Genomic DNA, 18,507 nt, shown 5'->3' with positions numbered 1-18,507 from the left:
TAAATGTCGTAGCTTAGATCAGCGGATTTTTTTCCTTTCATTTTGGAGGAAAAAATATCAAGGAATACTTTCTTTACTTCCACTTTCTTGTTATCATTTTTCACGAAACGAGTCATTTCTGACATCTGATCAATAAGTGAAATGTCATCTGTGCTGTCAAACATAATACCAAAACATTCAGATTATCTAATTTCGTTGACAACATTAGATTTTACATGGTTCGCTAAAACATTCATAAATTTATTCTGTACTTCTGGTGAGAAATATGACACATTTGAGATTTATCATATTCCAAGTTGAAGATGTGTTCTTTCAAGAGTACATCATACTTTTACAATAGTTTCACTAATTATTGGAAACTGCCTTTATTTATAGAGCCGTGTCCTTCATCATGTCCACGAAATGCTAGGTTTTTGTTTAGCCAGAAACAAAGTTATATCCAATAACATCGATTAAAAATGCTCCCACCTCAGATTTTCAGTATACATTAATTGCAAGAGCCTACGGCCTTGCCACAGTGGTAACATCAGTTCCCGTCAAGTCACCGAAGTTCTGTACTGTCTGGTCTGCCGAGTGCTGTTGGCAAGTGGGGTGCACTCAGCCCTTATGAGGCAAACTGAGGAGCTACTTGATTGTGAAGTAGCAGCTGCGGTCTCGAAACTGACTTACGGGTGGGGAAGTGGTGTGCTGACCACATGCCCCTCCATATCCACATCCTGTAACGCGTGTGGGCTGAGGATGACATGGTGGCCGGTCGGGACCATTGGGCCTTCATGGCCTGTTTGGGCGGAGTTTAGTTTAGTTTTTATTAATTGCAAGGCTATGGTATCTATTGTTATATGTAATTTTAGTTTCATTTCCAAAGTTTTCCACTTTTCAAAATTTTCCAAATGTTTATTTGTAGTTTCATGGTCAGCCACTGTAGGATTCAGTTTCCACCACTTCTGAAATCCAGTCACAAATGTAGATCTTGCATTACTACTACTGATGGCAACAAACAAATGGCAGCAGAAACAGTAGAGATTATTATTTGTTGGAAAGTAAACTGTCCAAACCATAGAATTTTTTTCACCTGTGGGCATCACCTTATAAAACAATTACTTTGAAAGATATCACATATCACGGTTTGCTTTTGATCCATGCCTAGATATGGTGCCAAATGGCCCTTCTCCATTTTGGAAATGTTCACTTCCTTTTTCGTGATTGAAATCTACATCTACATCTACATCTACATGCTTACTCTACAATTCACACTTAAGTGCCTGGCAGTGGGTTCATCGAACCATTTTCATACTATTTCTCTCCCATTCCACTCTCGAATGGCGCATGGGAAAAAGGAACACCTAAATCTTTCCGTTCGAGCTCTGATTTCTCTTATTTTATTATGATGATCATTTCTCCCTATGTAGGTGGATAGGTGGATGTCAACAAAATATTTTCGCATTCAGAAAAGAAAGTTGGTGATTGAAATTTCGTAAATAGATATCTCCGCAAAGAAATCCGCCTTTGTTTCAATGACTGCTTGCCCAACTCACGTATCATATCAGTGACGCTCTCACCCCTATTGCGCGATAACACGAAACGAGCTGCCCTTCTCTGCACTTTTTTGATGTCCTCTGTCAGTCCTACCTGGTAAGGATCCCACACCGTGCACCAATGTTCCAGCAGAGGTCGGACAAGTGTGATGGCGGCTGCCTCTTTAGTGGGTTTGTCGCATCTTCTAAGTGTTCTGCCAACAAAGTGCAGTCTTTGTTTCACCTTCCCCACAATATTATCTACTTGGTCTTTCCAATTAAAGTTGCTCGTAATTGTAATTCCTAGGCATTTAGTCGAATTCACAGCCCTTCGATTTGTGGGATTTATCGTATACCCAAAATTTATCGGATTTCTTTTACTACCCGTGTGGGTGACCTCGCACTTTTCTTTGTTTAGTGCTAATTTCCACTTTTCACACCATGCAGATATTCTCTCTAGATCATTTTGTAATTGGAATTGATCATCTGATGATTTTACTAGACTGTAAATTAGAGTCATCTTCAAACAATCTAAGGGGGCTGCTCAGATTATCACCTAAATCATTTGTATAAATCAGGAACAGCAGAGGGCCTATGACACTACCCTGCAGAATGCCAGATACCACTTCTGTTCTACTCGATGATTTACCATCTATCATTATGATCTGTGACCTCTCTGAGAGGAAATCACGAATCCAGTCACACAACTGAGACGATACCCCATATGCACGCAATTTGATTAATAGTCGCTTGTGAGGTATCAAAAACAATCTGAAAATCCAGGAATATGGAATCGATCTCAGATCCCTTGTCGACAGCACTCATTATGAGAGGCACCCACATGCCTTTCTCATACTGTGGCATCAAGCAGTCAGGCCTGCAAGATGAGTGGTCTGCCAAGCAAATTATCCTCCTGTATGGATAATACGCAACGGAAACGCTAACTGACTATCAGTAATTTACAGATCTTTGACTGTTCACTACGCACTGGCAATACCACATTTTCTTTTTTTATTTAACTGCTTTTATCAACACGTGGCCATCACACTGAATATGAATGGCGCACACGTTATAAATTCTGGATATCATGACAACATACAATTCGAAGGAAAAGGCCACCAATCTTGTTCTTTTCACTATCTTATTTATTCCGATAAATTCTATAACCTAAACACACAAATTCTATAACCTACAACAATAACACATGAGAAATTCCGCCCAGTGGGCATGGCTTTACATTGCTGATTCTCTACCTTATGGTCTCGTAATTATTTAACGCTACAGTGCACTTTCTGGATAGGATGGTGGATCTTTTATTATACCTCACACTTCGACTCTCACAATCATCATCACGAAACTTTCCTCCAGACCGAGCGGTACCGAAGGAACAAACATAACCCACTAATCTTTTGAAACTACCTTGCTACTCTCCCATGCAAACCACACATACCCAAATTACATGACATACACCACACTACAACATGGAATACAATACAATAAATAGTCACAACACTATCACTTTCAGCTTTCCCACTTCAATTAGTATTTATCCCAGTTTCACACGACACTGCCCCACTTTGTAATTCTGCTTTCCTACTATGAACTCTGGATATATATACACGTCTTCCTGTGCAATGCAAGCCAAGTGGCGTTGCTGGATAGACGGCCGACTCACCTTGCTTCTCTCTCAGAGTTTGAATCTAGCATCACACGGAATCATATCACGCAAATTAATATTATGAACATATTCATCACACACGCGAGTCCTCAACTGATACCATGGACGAGTACTTCTCTTTATCCTTTGTCTCATCTGTTTAGCAAGAGTAATAGGAGGCAGATTTCAGACTACCTAACAGATCAAAACGAAAATTTCTGTTCCGACACTGACAATGTTGAGTGTTTATGGAAAAAGTTCAAGGCAATCGTAAAATGCGTTTTAGACAGGTACGTGCCGAGTAAAACTGTGAGGGACGGGAAAAACCCACCGTGGTACAACAACAAAGTTAGGAAACTACTGCGAAAGCAAAGAGAGCTCCACTCCAAGTTTAAACGCAGCCAAAACCTCTCAGACAAACAGAAGCTAAACGATGTCAAAGTTAGCGTAAGGAGGGCTATGCGTGAAGCGTTCATTGAATTCGAAAGTAAAATTCTATGTACCGACTTGACAGAAAATCCTAGGAAGTTCTGGTCTTACGTTAAATCAGTAAGTGGCTCGAAACAGCATATCCAGACACTACGGGATGATGATGGCATTGAAACAGAGGATGACACGCGTAAACCACACATACCCAAATTACATGACATACACCACACTACAACATGGAATACAATACAATAAATAGTCACAACACTATCACTTTCAGCTTTCCCACTTCAATTAGTATTTATCCCAGTTTCACACGACACTGCCCCACTTTGTAATTCTGCTTTCCTACTATGAACTCTGGATATATATACACGTCTTCCTGTGCAATGCAAGCCAAGTGGCGTTGCTGGATAGACGGCCGACTCACCTTGCTTCTCTCTCAGAGTTTGAATCTAGCATCACACGGAATCATATCACGCAAATTAATATTATGAACATATTCATCACACACGCGAGTCCTCAACTGATACCATGGACGAGTACTTCTCTTTATCCTTTGTCTCATCTGTTTAGCAAGAGTAATAGGAGGCAGATTTCAGACTACCTAACAGATCAAAACGAAAATTTCTGTTCCGACACTGACAATGTTGAGTGTTTATGGAAAAAGTTCAAGGCAATCGTAAAATGCGTTTTAGACAGGTACGTGCCGAGTAAAACTGTGAGGGACGGGAAAAACCCACCGTGGTACAACAACAAAGTTAGGAAACTACTGCGAAAGCAAAGAGAGCTCCACTCCAAGTTTAAACGCAGCCAAAACCTCTCAGACAAACAGAAGCTAAACGATGTCAAAGTTAGCGTAAGGAGGGCTATGCGTGAAGCGTTCATTGAATTCGAAAGTAAAATTCTATGTACCGACTTGACAGAAAATCCTAGGAAGTTCTGGTCTTACGTTAAATCAGTAAGTGGCTCGAAACAGCATATCCAGACACTACGGGATGATGATGGCATTGAAACAGAGGATGACACGCGTAAAGCTGAAATACTAAACACCTTTTTCCAAAGCTGTTTCACAGAGGAAGACCGCACTGCAGTTCCTTCTCTAAATCCTCGCACAAACGAAAAAATGGCTGACATCGAAATAAGTGTCCAAGGAATAGAAAAGCAACTGGAATCACTCAATAGAGGAAAGTCCACTGGACCTGACGGGATACCAATTCGATTCTACACAGAGTACGCGAAAGAACTTGCCCCCCTTCTAACAGCCGTGTACCGCAAGTCTCTAGAGGAACGGAGGGTTCCAAATGATTGGAAAAGAGCACAGATAGTCCCAGTCTTCAAGAAGGGTCGTCGAGCAGATGCGCAAAACTATAGACCTATATCTCTTACGTCGATCTCTTGTAGAATTTTAGAACATGTTTTTTGCTCGCGTATCATGTCATTTCTGGAAACCCAGAATCTACTATGTAGGAATCAACATGGATTCCGGAAACAGCGATCGTGTGAGACCCAACTCGCCTTATTTGTTCATGAGACCCAGAAAATATTAGATACAGGCTCCCAGGTAGATGCTATTTTTCTTGACTTCCGGAAGGCGTTCGATACAGTTCCGCACTGTCGCCTGATAAGCAAAGTAAGAGCCTACGGAATATCAGACCAGCTGTGTGGCTGGATTGAGGAGTTTTTGGCAAACAGAACACAGCATGTTGTTATCAATGGAGAGACGTCTACAGACGTTAAAGTAACCTCTGGCGTGCCACAGGGGAGTGTTATGGGACCATTGCTTTTCACAATATATATAAATGACTTAGTAGATAGTGTCGGAAGTTCCATGCGGCTTTTCGCGGATGATGCTGTAGTATACAGAGAAGTTGCTGCATTAGAAAATTGTAGCGAAATACAGGAAGATCTGCAGCGGATAGGCACTTGGTGCAGGGAGTGGCAACTGACCCTTAACATAGACAAATGTAATGTATTGCGAATACATAGAAAGAAGGATCCTTTATTGTATGATTATATGATAGCAGAACAAACACTGGTAGCAGTTACTTCTGTAAAATATCTGGGAGTATGCGTACGGAACGATTTGAAGTGGAATGATCATATAAAACTAATTGTTGGTAAGGCGGGTACCAGGTTGAGATTCATTGGGAGAGTGCTTAGAAAATGTAGTCCATCAACAAAGGAGGTGGCTTACAAAACACTCGTTCGACCTATACTTGAGTATTGCTCATCAGTGTGGGATCCGTACCAGGTCGGGTTGACGGAGGAGATAGAGAAGATCCAAAGAAGAGCGGCGCGTTTCGTCACTGGGTTATTTGGTAACCGTGATAGCGTTACGGAGATGTTTAATAAACTCAAGTGGCAGACTCTGCAAGAGAGGCGCTCTGCATCGCGGTGTAGCTTGCTCGCCAGGTTTCGAGAGAGTGCGTTTCTGGATGAGGTATCGAATATATTGCTTCCCCCTACTTATACTTCCCGAGGAGATCACGAATGTAAAATTAGAGAGATTAGAGCGCGCACGGAGGCTTTCAGACAGTCGTTCTTCCCGCGAACCATACGCGACTGGAACAGGAAAGGGAGGTAATGACAGTGGCACGTAAAGTGCCCTCCGCCACACACCGTTGGGTGGCTTGCGGAGTATCAATGTAGATGTAGATGTAGATGTAGATTGAGACTCACACAGTACTCACCACGTGGAAGTACTCGTCTCTAATTTCAAGACCTGCACACGCCATTTCTTAAATATTTAAACTTATGGTACACACGCTATTTCTTAAATATTTCAACTTATTGTACACATGCTAGTAATTCAGCTTAACTTAAGCACACGGAAGTATTTCAACTTATTGCTACATGTGGTTTCATTGTGACCGTTGGTCACTTCCGAAGATTACTACGATCCCATTAATATAACCCGCCTGACATTTAATTCTCCCCACAAAAGTTCCTGAAATAGAGAAATTATTATTTCAAACTACTCTTAAATATTCCACATGCATACTATGTCTCCACTCTTTTGTCTTTACGGAGCACAACTAAGACAGGTCTTAACAGCACAAGATCCAGCGGCAGAGTGCCGAAACATGGCCATTCTTCAGGTTCTCTTGCACCTCTGTCGAAGTGGGGGAGCACCTTGCTACCGTATTGGTCAGCCACATTTCAGGCGCTCAAAGCTCAGGTAAATTTCATCTCTTTGGTCCCACCAAAGGTGGCCAAATGATCGTCTCAAAGATGATCATATATTCACATTCACTATCTGTGGTTAGCAGACGACCATACATTCATTCATTTCGCAGATCTCACCAAACTGGATGTAGGGATTTATTTTGTGGGAGTGCACATGTGATCAATTAAATAAATAAAATGTCATTCTTTCCCACATTGGTATCTGGCTTCGCTGTATTAATTGAAATTGAGTTATTTTACAAAAAAATGTGTTGTTCTGACAAAAATAATGAAGTATGTTGTACCTATTTTCAATGTTGGGTGGTACTGTACCCTTTCAATTACTCCATGGGAATAAATAGCTACCTGTGTTGCACAAGAACGATATTTTCTGAATATAGGTTGGTTATGAATAAATAAGTCATTATCTTCAAGGTGATTCATAATGTTCGAGTACAGTATATGCTCCAAAATCCTACTGCAAATTAAGGTCAGTGATACAGGTCTGTAATTCAATGGGTTACTCCTATTTCCTTTTTTGAACACTGGTGTGACCCGTGCTACCTTCCAATCTTCAGGAAGAGACCCTTTGTCAAGTGAGCGGTTGTAGATGATTGCTAAGAAAGGTGCTATAGTGTCTGCATACTCTGAAAGGAGGCTGATTGGTACACCATCTGGAACACAAGACTTGCCTTTCTTAAGTGATTTGAGTTGTTTCGCAACACCTAAAGTATCTACTTTTATGTCACTCATGCTAACAGCTGTTCTGGTTTCGAGTTATGGAATATTTACTTTGTCTTCTTTAGTGAAGGAATTACGAAAAACTGTATTTAGTAACTCCGCTTTAGTGGCACCATCATCGGTAATATTTCCGTCGCTATTGCACAGTGATGGTATTGACTGTTTTTTGCCACTGGTGTACTTCACATTCGACCAGAATCTTTTTGGTTTTTCTACCATATTTTGAGACAATACTTCATTGTGGAAACTATTAAAAGCATCTTCCATTGATGTCTGCACTAAATTTCGAGATTCCGTGAAACTTCGTCAGTTTTGGGGACTTTGCTTTCTTCTGAATTTGGCATGCTTTTTTCGTTGCTTCTGCAACAGTGTTCTGACGTGTTTTGTGTACCATGGTGGATCAGTTCCGTCTCTTATTAACTTATGCGGTACGAATATATTTACTGCTGTCGATTCTGTATCTTTGAATTTGAGCCCTATAGCCATATCTAGTCAACACTTACATAATTAGCTTGGAAGGAATGTTGACTCTCTCTTAGGAAGGCATCAAGCGAATGTTTATCTGCTGTTTTAAATAGATATATTTTGCCTTTATTTTTAGTGGTTTTGGTTGAAATGGTTTTGAGCCTCGCTACAATGACCTTAGATTGTACCCGTGGTCTAGGGGTAGCGTCTTTGATTCATAATCAAAACGTTTTCGGTCCCAGGTTCGATCCCCACCACTGCCTAAATTTTGATAAATAATCAGCATTGGCGGCCAAAGACTTCTGGCACAAGAAGTCAGCCTCATTCTGCCAATGAACTTGTCAAAGAGGGCGGAGGAGCGGATAGAGGTTCAGGGCACTCTCTTGTCCTAGGGGTGGGAAATTGCACCTAAAGGCGGAAGAATCAGCAATGATCAACGACATGAGGATGCAGAAGGCAATGGAAACCACTGAATTAAAGACACGTAACGTGTATCCACAGGACATGTGGCCTGTAATTGAAGAAGTATCATGATGATCTCTTCATTGGCAAAAGATTCCGAAATAGTCCCCCATTCGGATCTCCGGGAGGGGACTCCCAAGGGGGAGGTTACCATGAGAAAAAGATGAATAATCAACGAAAGGATAACGTTCTATGAGTCGGGGTGTGGAATGTCAGAAGCTTGAACATGGTAGGGAAACTAGAAAATCTGAAAAGGGAAATGCAAAGGCTCAATCTATATATAGTAGGGGTCAGTGAAGTGGAAGGAAGACAAGGATTTCTGGTCAGATGAGTATCGGGTAATATCAACAGCAGCAGAAAATGGTATAACAGGTGTAGGATTCATTATGAATAGGAAGGTAGGGCAGAGGGTGTGTTACTGTGAACAGTTCAGTGACCGGGTTGTTCTAATCAGAATCGACGGCAGACCAACACCCTCAACGATAGTTCAGGTGTACATGCCGACGTCATAAGCTGAAGATGAACAGATGGAGAAACTGTATGAGGATATTGAAAGGGTAATGCAATATGTAAAGGGGGACGAAAATCTAATAGTCATGGGCAACTGGAATGCAGTTGTAGGGGAAGGAGTAGAAGAAAAGGTTACAGGAGAATATGGGCTTGGGACAAGGAATGAAAGAGGAGAAAGACTAATTGAGTTCTGTAACACGTTTCAGCTAGTAATAGCGAATACCCTGTTCAAGAATCACAAGAGGAGGAGGTATACTTGGAAAAGGCCGGGAGATACGGGAAGATTTCAATTAGGTTACATCATGGTCAGACAGAGATTCCGAAATCAGATACTGGATTGTAAGGCGTTCCCAGGAGCAGATATAGACTCAGATCACAATATAGTAGTGATGAAGAGTAGGCTGAAGTTCAAGACATTAGTCAGGAAGAATCAATACGCAAAGAAGTGGGATTCGGAAGTACTAAGGAATGATGAGATACGTTTGAAGTTCTCTAACGCTATAGATACAGCAATAAGGAATAGCGCAGTAGGCAGTACAGTTGAAGAGGAATGGACATCTCTAAAAAGGGCCATCACAGAAGTTGGGAAGGAAAACATAGGTACAAAGAAGGTAGCTGCGAAGAAACCATGGGTAACAGAAGAAATACTTCAGTTGATTGATGAAAGGAAGAAGTACAAACATGTTCCGGGAAAACCAGGAATACAGAAATACAAGTCGCTGAGGAATGAAATAAATAGGAAGTGCAGGGAAGCTAAGACGAAATGGCTGCAGGAAAAATGTGAAGACATCGAAAAAGATATGATTGTCGGAAGGACAGACTCAGCATACAGGAAAGTCAAAACAACCTTTGGTGACATTAAAAGCAACGGTGGTAACATTAAGAGTGCAACGGGAATTCCAACATTAAATGCAGAGGAGAGAGCAGATAGGTGGAAAGAATACATTGAAAGCCTCTATGAGGGTGAAGATTTGTCTGATGTGATAGAAGAAGAAACAGGAGTCGATTTAGAAGAGATAGGGGATCCAATATTAGAATCGGAATTTAAAAGAGCTTTGAAGGACTTACCGTCAAATAAGGCAGAGGGGATAGATAACATTCCATCAGAAGTTCTAAAATCATTGGGGGAGGTGGCAACAAAACGACTATTCACGTTGGTGTGCAGAATATATGAGTCTGGCGACATACCATCTGACTTGCGGAAAAGCATCATCCACACAATTCCGAAGACGGCAAGAGCTGACAAGTGCGAGAATTATCGCACAATCAGCTTAACAGCTCATGCATCGATGCTGCTTACAAGAATAATATACAGAAGAATGGAAAAGAAAATTGAGAATGCGCTAGGTGACGATCAGTTTGGCTTTAGGAAAAGTAAAGGGACGAGAGAGGCAATTCTGACGTTACAGCTAATAATGGAAGCAAGGCTAAAGAAAAATCAAGACACTTTCATAGGATTTGTCGACCTGGAAAAAGCGTTCGACAATATAAAATGGTGCAAGCTGTTTGAAATTCTGAAAAAAGTAGGGGTAAGCTATATGGCGAGACGGGTCACATACAATATGTACAACAACCAAGAGGGAATAATAAGAGTGGACGATCAAGAATGAAGTGCTCGTATTAAGAAGGGTGTAAGACAAGGCTGTAGCCTTTCGCCCCTACTCTTCAATCTGTACATCAAGGAAGCAATGATGGAAATAAAAGAAAGGTTCAGGAGTGGAATTAAAATACAAGGTGAAAGGATATCAATGATACGATTCGCTGATGACATTGCTATCTTGAGTGAAAGTGAAGAAGAATTAAATGATCTGCTGAACGGAATGAACAGTCTAATGAGTACACAGTATGGTTTGAGAGTAAATCGGAGAAAGACGAAGGTAATGAGAAGTAGTAGAAATGAGAATAGCGAGAAACTTAACATCAGGATTGATGGTCACGAAGTCAATGAAGTTAAGGAATTCTGCTACCTAGGCAGTAAAATAACCAATGACGGACGGAGCAAGGAGGACATCAAAAGCAGACTCGCTATGGCAAAAAAGGCATTTCTGGCCAAGAGAAGTCTACTAATATCAAATACCGGCCTTAATTTGAGGAAGAAATTTCTGAGGATGTACGTCTGGAGTACAGCATTGTATGGTAGTGAAACATGGACTTTGGGAAAACCGGAACAGAAGAGAATCGAATCATTTGAGATGTGGTGCTATAGACGAATGTTGAAAATTAGGTGGACTGATAAGGTAAGGAATGAGGAGGTTCTACACAGAATCGGAGAGGAAAGGAATATGTGGAAAACACTGATAAGGAGAAGGGACAGGATGATAGGACATCTGCTAAGACTTGAGGGAATGACTTCCATGGTACTAGAGGGAGCTGTAGAGGGCAAAAACTGTAGAGGAAGACAGAGATTGGAATACGTCAAGCAAATAATTGAGGACGTAGGTTGCAAGAGCTACTCTGAGATGAAGAGGTTAGCACAGGAAAGGGATTCGTGGCGGGCCGCATCAAACCTGTCAGTAGACTGTATCCGTCATGACGCTCTCTATTAGATCAGGATTATTTGTGCTAAGAGATCAAGTGTGTTTCCGCAACCATTTACAAAAATGGTTCAAATGGGACTGAGCACTATGGGACTTAACTTCTAAGGTCATCAGTCCCCTAGAACTTAGAACTAGTTAAACCTAACTAACCTAAGGACATCACACACACCCACACCTGAGGCAGGATTCGAACCTGCGACTGTAGCGGTCACGCGGTTCCAGACTGTAGCGCCTAGAACCATTTACAATTCGTGTGGGCTCATGAACTAATTGTTCAAAGTAACTCTCAGAGAAAGTATTTAGTACAATTTCGGAAGATGTTTTCTGTCTACCACCCGTTTTAAACATGTATTTTCGCCAAAAAAATCGGAGGGACATTGAAGTCTCCACCAATTATAACTGTATGAGTGGGGTACTTATTTGTAATGAGATTCAAGTCTGGGGGTCGGTAGAAGGAGCCAATTATTATTTTGGTATGGCTGTTGAGTATATCCTCTACCCATAGTAATTCGCAGGAACTATCTATTTCAACTTCACTACAAGATAAACTACTACCAACAGACGCAAACACACCACCACCTACTTTATTTAATCTATGCTTTCTGAACACGGTTTGTGCCTCTGTAAAATTTAGTCAGAATTTATCTCTGGCTTTAGCCAGCTTTCTGTTCCTATAACGATTTCAACTTCAGTGCTTTCTATCAGCGCGTGAAGCTCTGGTACTTTTACAACACAGATTTGACAATTTGCAACTACAGTACCGACTGTTGTTTGGTCGATTCTCTTTGTTTCTTTGCCCTGCACCCTTTGAGACTAGAGCCTTTTTTGATCTTTCCAAAGACTGTCTAAACTAAAAAACCGCCCACTCCACGCCACACGGCCCCTGCTACCTGTGTAGCCGCCTCCCATGTGTAGTGGACACCTGACCTGTTATGAAACGTCCCCTTTGAACAATAATACACGACTGTCCTTTACCTGACACACAATATTTTGTTAGCGCAACGCAATCTGACTTTCAAAATTCCCTACAAAAGAATGGCCCTGACTAACATTAACCTATACGTTTCACAAATCACTTACCTCACAAAAATCTTCGCTGCTCAAGCTACTGCAATACAGCGAGCGCCACTACTGCCAGCTAAATAAAAGATTCAAACTACTGAAGGCACTAACTACTGATAGGGATAGTTAGCAAATGAAAGATATTAATAGAGAACAAACAATGTATTTACCTTGATTTCATCATATATAAATATAGCAGTTCATGACAAATTTCAAAACTCCGCCATCTCTCTCCCCACATCCACCACTGCTGGCGGCTCACCTCCAACTGCGCAACGCTATGCGTTGTTCACAGCCAGCTGCCTAACACTACAATGGCGAGTATTACAACAATGCAAAGCAGCCACAGACTGCACACAGCACAGCCAGTGATTTTCATACAGAGGTGGCGTTACCAATAAAAAAACCTAAACAGCCTACTTACATAGAGAAAACATAAACAGCCTACTTACATAGCCCCCATGCTCCCCACAAAAAATTTTACAAATTGGTTTGGGCAGTGCCCAATACAGATTTGAAAAATTTTTTCATAATTACAATAACAAAGATATCAAATGCACACACTTATTGATACAACGTTGGTCAAAAGCTAAAATTTTCTCACAGTCCATAAAGACAGTCCTGATCATTCATTACGGTAAAATATAGTGTTTTTCTCAAAGTCTGAGCAGTAAAAGAAAATGCACACAGAAGTAGTGGATTTCCATACAGTCTTGAAGAAGGAGTGTTGTCTTCCAACGAAAAGACAGTGCTGACTCTCGACATGCAGACAGGTAATGGGCCACAACAGAGCAAACCCACAACAGAGTCAGTCGAAGTTTTGAAGAGTATTGGTAGGTAGGTCATCACAGAGTAGACCCACTGTAGTCCTGGTAGAGATTACGGTATTGGTGGGCCACCAGAGGTGCAGACCCACTGCAGTCCTTGTAGAAATAGTGGTATTTGTCGGCTATCAAAGATGTAGACCCACTGTAGTCCTTGTAGAGATGATGGTATTGGTGGGTCATCAAAGATGCAGACCCACTGTAGTCCTTGTAGAGATGGCCAGCAGCCATCTGTTGCGATCTGTTGCGACTGTGCAGGTGCACAATCACCATCGAAGAGTCTTGCGAATAATATAGCAAGTCCATAACCACCACTTGTGCACTCACAAAGTTTCTGGAATTGTCCTTAGATCCAGCAATGCTGTTATCCAGTCCCTTGCTGAATCATTAACACACGTGCAAACACTATCAGTCCCTACTTCTCACATATTGTCCACGTACTATGACCAACAGAAACGTGTGCAGTGAAATGTAACTAACAAGTTAATAATATCATGAACTGGTGACAATTACAATTTTATAACATAAGAATACAATTACAAAGGTACAAAATACATCATTAAAGAACATAGCAATATAGATAACAATTGTAGGAACACAGGCTTTACAAAAGAATAGAAATAAACATATACATCAGTGTTACAGGAATTATGAGATAAGTAGATACATAAAAGATCAGAATAACTTTTGGAACATCAACTTTACACATGAGCATTAAAACAAAACAGAATAAATAATGTCTAAGCATATTTACAAGGTAAATAACATATTATTAATGCCAATTATATTTGAGGATAACAGTATTCCTCATCATAGTGAATGTAGCTTAGTATTAGAAGAAGAAAAAATCCTATGAAACTACACTGAGACAGGAAGAAAACAAATACACAAGGGTACACAAACATATAGAGGGATGACACAAAAGGAAAGGACAGGGTTTGTTTTACTGCAGTATTTTGCATGGAGATCTCCCTTCATTCAGCATTATTCCCAAAAAGTCCTATCTAAGCCTGCTTTCTGTATTCTGTTCACATCCTCTGTCAAAAATAGTTTTTCTCCACTGTACAGTATCCTTTTTTTTTTTTGCCAGACCATTTTCTGATAGATTCTCAATGCATTTCTTATAAATTCATCATAGTTAGTTTCTTATATAGTCTACCCCCTCTTAAGCTAACATAAATCTACTGAGCTCAGATGCTAAACTAAGGGACGAGGCAATGCAGCAGCACATAACAAATTAACACAAACAGCAATGCAAAAAAATGGAAAATTGCAAAGCAAGCTACAGTAAATCTAAATCAACAGAAAAAAATGCAAAATTACAACTAATATGAGCCAATGTGCAGCAACAAGAAAAGCTTAACAGAGTAATACAAAGTTAAATTTAGCAGCACTATGCCTGGCAAACAGCAGTAACTTATACCTAAACATGACATAGCTCAAGCAGAAAAAATATTACAGTAAAAACAACAATGCAGATAAGGGAAATGTATATTCACATCTTAATATCTATGTAATTAAAGTGGTGCACCACAACAACTGATTGTAAAAAGAAATATTACCATGTACTTGAAAAGAAAATTATGTGTTACTGTTACTAGTTCCTTCTTATTGTTCTTTCCTTTCCAAGTGCTCCTTTTTTAAAGAATGTGGATCATAAAATAATTATTTAATAGATCTGTTGACAGAAAGTGTTCACATTAGCAAATGCATTTCATTTTATAAAAGCAATGCTGCAACACAGCTGGAAACCAGATATCAAATGAAATAAGCAACTACGCAAACCAAAGCATAAAAACATCATTCAATAGTCATGTGGCATTTCGTAAGTCAGTAGCTCTCAACTCTCATAGAAAGACACTTGTCATAATCAGGTGTGCAGATGTACGAATATTTCCCATCAATTCATAAGCATTGCAGTAATTAGCACAAAGTACGAGTAATCATATGTTTTCAGGTAATGAGCGTGTAATATTTGCGATGCTTTCTACAAAGGAATGTCAATAGCAAGGTTAATGAAAGTAATGAGGGTGTCGCATTTGCAATATTTTCTCTAAAGGAATGCCAATGGCGAGGATAAAGGCCTGCCTTTTTTCTTTTTTTTTTCTCTACCTGTGCTTCCGGAGAGGCACACCCTAATGGCTTGTTCTCCAGGTGTTTGACACAGCTGCGTGCCCACGATGCATTACGTGCAGGTGGTCACTTAACTTTCTTATGGAAATATTTACGACACCAGTTTACGCTACAGTGACAGTCTCATATTAAAATATTTCACAGGTCAAGAATTTGGGTTACACATCTGTAGAAACAAAATCATATAAATATAAGTGTCCAAATAAAATATTCGTCAGCATTGTGATACATTCACACATGATTCACACATGTACACACATTTCATAATTCTAAAGTATGATTCTTGGTTTCCAACATCCTTTTTCAGAAGTCAAGAGTCCCTACCCACTATTCATTACTCCTTACCTTATTACACATATGCGTATCCATCTACACTCGTCAATATTTCGTCATTATAAATATGAAGCATAATCAAATAACTCATATAGCCTCAGCCTATTAATCGTAAACATACCTCAGCAGCATAATACACATCGTCGTCGTAAAAATAACATCATAACACCTCAGTCAAATCTCAAAATCGTCGTAGCTTCCTCCAATAATTAAAAAAATTCTCTGCTCATGTCAAAAGTGTCATCTGCCTCAAACGTACTTTAAAAATCATGAATCCATACCAAATACATCATTCAAAACTCTCATAGTATCACAATGGTTCCGAAAAAATATGAGCATTTCACAAAGTACAGACAAAATACAATTTCATAAGTGTGAAGTTATCCAACTGTGTAATTGCGTAAACATCTGTCACTGATGTAATAAAAAACGTTTATCTCTCAGTTACATGATCAGATAGCTGTGTAATTTGTGTGTTAGAGAAATACGGTACCGATGTGTAAAGTTGTATAAGCAAATACCATATTAGCTAGGGTTCCTTGTGGTTGCCACACACATGGTACACAAAGTAGGCGTGTACCCCCTTGAGGATTAATGTAATTATACCCTCAGGTGTTACAGATTACAGCAAAGGAATGAAATGTATCACGGAAAAACTTCGTATCATTGTGCTTCAGATATCTTTAAAAATAAATGTTTTAAGTACAAAATTAATCACTCAAATGTGTGTCCTGTAGCGCTAAATGTGCGTCTTGCTGTAAGATAATTCTGTGGAAGTGTCGTACTTATCGTCCTCCGAAAGCTAAGTTCTGCAGAAGTCAATGTACTTACCCCATCATAAACGAAAGTGAAATGCTTTGTGTATAGATATCGTAGTTATTACGTACATTACTGTGATCAAGAAAGTACTAAACTGTAAAGTATTGTTGTGCTACGAAAAAGGCTCTCACATTGTAGCTTACTACTAAAACATGTTTTGCTTTCCAGAAGAATTCAGAAAAACTGTGCGGATATAAAACAGAAACACCGCAAAAGCAACATTGTATATTGTCACTCATTAGTAGCGTCGTGATAAAATCGTGTAGCTGTCACATAAACTAACCACTGTGTCATCTGGTATCTCACAGAAAGTACTTTAAATCCAGAATATATTTTCAAGTAAACCAAAATGTTGCATTAAAATCTCATTAGCAGTACTGGTAAATGTTCTAAGTATGTAAGCCTTATAGTCGTTCCATAATCGTGCAACTAACAAGCAAGAATGTACACACACAATAACACTGTGACGTCTGTTCACTATAACAATGCATTCGTCATTTCTGTTTAAGAAAGTTCTCTTGGTTCTTGATTGGATATTTAACTTCAAACATTGTTGTATGTTAACAGATTCTAAGTCTGACAATGCATATTAGTAATGTGAAGCGAAAAATTTTATGGCAAAGACTAAGTTAAATAGCAGATTATCTTTCAATAAATGGTTTTACATGTGAAATGTGGTGTAAACCTTTACTCTTCCTAGTACGCAGAGTTTCAACTTCAACGCAATTATCATGTGGTTTACATCGGTAAAGAATGCTAAATCTTTTCTCAAGGCTAGCGTCTTTGTTATTTTTCCCTGAGCCAGCGGCCGCACGCAGCTGCCTGCTGTGCGAGTCATTGTCTGTCTCTTTGTTGGCGCGCGCCGTTATTGGGATTAGGAGACCTAACTTCTACAAATTCGCCTTGCCGAGAGGGCCCTGCTCTGTTTGAATCCCGCCAGTTCTGATGCAATTCAGGTCTGTCGTTACGATCACATCGTCTGTCGTCATGTCGATAGTTCCTGTAGTTTCTTTCTTGTCGGTTAAGTGGTGGAGAATTTCTCCCTGAATCGTAACTGCGCGCTGGACCGTTGCGTCTAAAGTTATTCTGTCTCCCTTGATAATAATTGTTCTGGTTACCATATTGTCTGTTTCTATGGTTATCTCTGTCATATTCATTTCTACGGAAATGCGATCTTTCTCTGTAACTATTATTCTGCCAGCGGTTTTCATAAGGGTGGTGTCTGTTTTGGTCACGATTTGTGTTGTGAGAATAGCCTTGTCGTGTCCAGTTATTACTTCTGTCGTCACGGAATTGTGACGGATGTGACCTGTAGTGATTGTTTTCCCGGTTTCGCGTTCCGCGATTGTCAGTGTCAATTTCTAATTCTTGTAAAAGTCCCTGAAATGCTTCAATGTCGTCTTTGCAACGTCCTGCCAAAATAATATGTCGTAAATGTTCAGGCAGTTTGATTAAGCAAATGCGGATGAGTTCTGAGGGGCTGTATGGGTTTGAAAGATACTGATTCTTATGCAACATGTCTTCAAAATATTTGACAAGACTGGGAAATTCAGATTGTTCGAAATGTTTCATCATTATGATGCCATGCTTTACTCGGTCTTGTGTGGCTTGAGACCAATATGCTGAGAGGAAGGCATGGTAAAACTCTCCTTCACTGTGGCAATCGTGAATTACCGATCGCATTCTTACAGCTGGTTCATTCTCCAAGTAGCCACACATAAATTCTAATCTGTGTTCTAATGACCAGTTGGGAGGAAAACAATGAGAGAATTGATGGAGCCACGCTTGTGGATGAATGTCGTTGCCAGAATTCTTAAATGTTTTGAATTTACGTGTAGTAATGAACAGCTTAT

This window comes from Schistocerca americana, chromosome 2 (genome assembly GCF_021461395.2).
Source record: "Schistocerca americana isolate TAMUIC-IGC-003095 chromosome 2, iqSchAmer2.1, whole genome shotgun sequence".
Lineage (NCBI taxonomy): Eukaryota > Metazoa > Arthropoda > Insecta > Orthoptera > Acrididae > Schistocerca > Schistocerca americana.
This window is presented reverse-complemented; position numbering follows the sequence as displayed.